This window comes from Nilaparvata lugens, unplaced genomic scaffold, assembly GCF_014356525.2.
Source record: "Nilaparvata lugens isolate BPH unplaced genomic scaffold, ASM1435652v1 scaffold6229, whole genome shotgun sequence".
NCBI lineage: Eukaryota > Metazoa > Arthropoda > Insecta > Hemiptera > Delphacidae > Nilaparvata > Nilaparvata lugens.
This window is the reverse complement of record NW_024091988.1, coordinates 1,634-5,835: the sequence shown is the minus strand read 5'-3', so window position 1 is coordinate 5,835 and position 4,202 is coordinate 1,634. Positions and strand designations below refer to the sequence as shown.

The 4,202-nt window shown below is 41.4% G+C and overlaps 1 non-coding gene across 1 annotated transcript; it reads left to right on the top strand.

Moving 5' to 3' along the window:
- The first annotated feature begins 427 nt into the window (after positions 1-427).
- Positions 428-513, top strand: LOC120356237. The gene has a single exon (XR_005573971.1). It is a non-coding gene; the product is annotated as a small nucleolar RNA SNORD62 (small nucleolar RNA).
- The last annotated feature ends 3,689 nt before the right edge of the window (positions 514-4,202 follow it).

The following is a 4,202-nucleotide window of genomic DNA, read 5'->3' as shown; positions in this document are numbered from 1 at the left end:
TTGATATTATCCTTGATACTCTTCATAGTTTGCATGAAAACTTTCAGCAGGAAACATTTCACATCAGTGGAGGTCACATGAGTATTTCTCAATGGGTTGTGAAGATCATCACATACAAAGAAAACGTTTCTATCCTTGACTGTATCAACAACAGCCTGCTGCTTCTGCCTGAGTCGTATGCATGCACAACTATGAGATTCACGATCTGTACAAAACTCTAAATGTCCACTCTCCTTGAAAAAGTCACTCAATGTCATTATACCGTGATAATACAGTTCAGCTTCAAGCTCACTCACTGCATTAAACAGATAAAGTTCACGTTCACTGTCTGACAACATTGTAAGACTGAGTGCATTTTGTTGTCAGCATCATCTTTTATACTCTGCTTGCTGAGTGGTGGGGGTAACCCATTTCCTGTTTCAATAGGTCTGTATGATGTAATACAATAGCTCTATGTGAACACATAGTGTGCACTTTACTCAAAGAGGAGTGAGGAGGAGGATAAATGATAGATCATAGAGTTGATTACAATATTTCTCTTTTATTGATAATGCAAATGAGTATTAACAGCATTGAAAAAATTGCGACAAAAGGTTCTATCTTCTAACAAAGTTTTATCAATCCATCCATGTAGAGCAATAACAATTTTCAATGAGCAAAATAGTTGTGTATTTGACAATCCATCAATGTTGCTGACGTGTTGGTTGACCAATCTCCAAACGTTGAAGATGATAGCTTGTTCCGCACCATGTCGATAACGTTGAGTAGATGATGTTCTGGGCAGTATATACCATCAATCTTCTTGATCAGCAACTCCAAATCAGGCATAGCAGGAAAGGAATATGGCGATGATAGGTCCAGGTACTCCACATTGTTCAGTTGTAGAATTGTATCCAGTAGAGTAATCTGCTTATATCCATGGACAAAGATTTTAATTGGACGCTGCTGGTTCTGATCAACCACCTTCCAACTGTTCCACGCCAATTTCCATCAAAGCTGAATAGGGAAGATGTTCTGTCCCACAGTCTGACCACCTGAGTCCATGTTTAGCTTGATGTATACAGTTGTTGGCGATGATTTGCCTGCTAGTCTTGAGCAGAGACTCAGAGTAGGGAGGCTTGAAAAAGTAGAGTGAGGAGTAGTCCATGATGCTCATCATCCTGCTCCAGGATAGCCATCTCCTTCACAATAAACTTGTTGTCCAACCTTCAAAACCTTGAAAGTTCATCAGGTATAGTGGTAGGGCCAAAAATGTTTTCCGCTCTACTCGATGACCAGTCATCTACACCACTTTCTGCTGTAATGTAGGAGTAATCATCATTGAGTCCAGTGTACTTGTAGAGGCATCTTTCATCACGGTCTCGCCCACCAGTAACACAACCCACCACATCCTCCTCCTCCTCATGCGAAGACAGCTCCCCCTCCTCCATAGAGAGTCCTTTGTATCCTGTCATGACTGGCTCATTCATTGTCTCGAGCTCAACTGAGCAATTTATTGCTGTACACTGACTATATATCTTTTTATACTGATAGTACAAGGCCTGACATTGCCGATACTCTTTAGTCATCTCATGAATCATCATACAGTAGGCAGTTGTATTACCTGGAATGTTTTCAGATGCTTCAAACTCAATCCTAACATCGATACTTCCAGTTTTGAGTGACTCATTTGGCGGGAGCAATCAAAAGCAAACAGCATTATTTTTCCATCACCAATGGCATTCTTTTCAACAGAGGTTGCTTGCACGAGCATTACCATGTTTGTAGACTCCATTGAAAGCTGCATACATGTTGTAGATGCGATTATCATCACCATCAATGCTCTCATATGGGTAGTATCTGTTGTTTAAAAACACTCGAACATCCTTCATATTACACTTGTCAAAGCGAGAACTGTTGGCTGCTGCCACACCTCGTCTTGCAGTCTGTAGCCCAACCACAATGTATCGTGGCTTTTCAAGCTGTGATGTCGACTTGACAGTCCATGTATGCTTTCTTGTCTGCGGTAACGTTGGATAGGTATACAACTCCCAATGTCGAAATGGTATACTGATGGTGTGTGTTCTGTACAATCTGTAGCAGACGCAGTTTCACATCATCTGCCACTTCCACATAAGGCATTCTCCACAAAAGCTTTGTGATTGCTATATTGGTAGCAGCAACATTCACACAGTCGTTAAAGTTGGGGCTGACCCTCAACACCAGCTCTTGTTTCACATTGAGTAAAATCTGTCTATAGTCTTCGGCAAAGCCTAGCAGATATCTCAAAGGCACATCCATGATTGTAGTGTCAGCTCCATTGGCGGCAAAATCGGCGAATCCAGTGGTTGAACTAAACTTGTAGCCAGCTCCTTCCATCTTGGTCCACTCATCGCGTTCAAATGTAACAGCATTCTTCATTAGGCTGGTAACTCCAGGATTGCGTATACCATCCACCTCCACACCATTGATTTCATAGCGTATCTCTGAAAACACATTGCTGAAGAATCCAGAGACACATGGAGTTCCGGCCACAGCAGCGTTGGCAGCTCCAGTCACAGTATACTCCAAATGTAGATAGCTCTCCGATGGCAGTGTGTAACATCTTGCTGTTGAATTGGAATCCGTATCTCGTCATTGGCATTATAGCTTACAGTATAGGGTGCATGAGAATGGTACTCAACCCAATGATACTGTTGTCCGATGACGGTCCATTCTGTGTCACATCCAAAACTCCCATCTTCCTATTCTACTCGTATCTGACAGCCTCGTTCTTGCAAATACTTGATGCTCCTAGATGTCACCTTGTCAAGTTGAATGCTGAATGAATCTTTCTTTCCTTTTATCTTCTTTTATAGGCAAAGAGGATGATGATGATGAGAGAAGAAGAAGGAGGAGGATGGACTGCAGCCTCCATATCCAATCTTGATTCCACTTTTCAAATACAGCACCATTTCACTTGCGTTGTCTCAAATGTAAAGCAATTTTATTTCCTCACCTATATATTTATAAGACGACCGTACTCGTCGACTACTTGCAGTGTAATGCTACCAATGCTTGATGTCTATAGGTAAATAGATTACATTCTGCACAGTCACCACCATTTTATACCCTGGATCAACGTTTGGGTAAAACTCATAGATCACGTGATCTTAATTCCATTAGAGTAAGATCCAGTCACAATGTTGCAGGTGATGCGTATCACATTAGGCCGACTGATTGAACAGTATTATCACTTCTAGTAGATGTGTTGGGCTCTATGAACTGGGTATTGGTGAAACCCAACAGTTTCCCTATTGAATCTTGTGGTCGTAAATCCAGCTTAGCACTGCTCAAAACTATACACTTTAAGGTTGATGGATCACAGTCACCTGGAAATCAACATCATTTTCCGACAGCCTTTGTGCAAGCAAGTCAGTAATTGTAGAAAATTCAAAGCTACCTGTTGGTAATGATACCTGATGCAGATCCAAATCCTCCTTGTCAACAGTAGTAGCTGGCATTCTCCTTTTAGTCCTTTTAGGCAATACTGTACCATCCTTATCATCATCATCAGACTTGCCAGGTTTATGCTTCTGATGTTCAAGCACCTCGCTCCAATACTCTTCAAATCTTGCTTTAGCCATACTCCATGGCTCATCATGTTTCTCTGCACTAGTAACACCTTCTTAGAAATTCTATTACTTACATAAAAATGTAGTACATTATTGAAACCTTCCTCAATATTAGGTATTGAGTTGCAACTTGTAAGCTAATCAGACGAATTCTCATTCCCACTGCTCACATCAAGTGGTGGATGAAAGTCACTCTTTAGTATTGATGTCCTACCTCCAAAACACAGCATCATTGTTGTTGCCTGCTCAACATACAGTTGCACAATGAGTAGCAATCAGCCTACACTCGTTATTTATAGGGATTGAAATAATGTACAAGAGAGATAGTGAATCATTTATTTATTTTCATCAATCACAAATGCCCACAGATGTGTGAGTATAGATCTTCCTGCTTCTGATCATAGTTGTACTCAATCCTTGATGCTGGCTCCAGTCCTTTGTGCATATAGTTGATTAACTCCTGTGGTGGTCTCAGGTTGCCAAATCCGTCAAAGTAGTGAGACACATCATCCTTCTTCACATAGCACACCCAATGTGTGCCAGCTCCAGTGCTGGTGTCCAGTTGATAATGCCGCATTCTCTCCTCCAGGGCCCATTCAATGGTAGAGC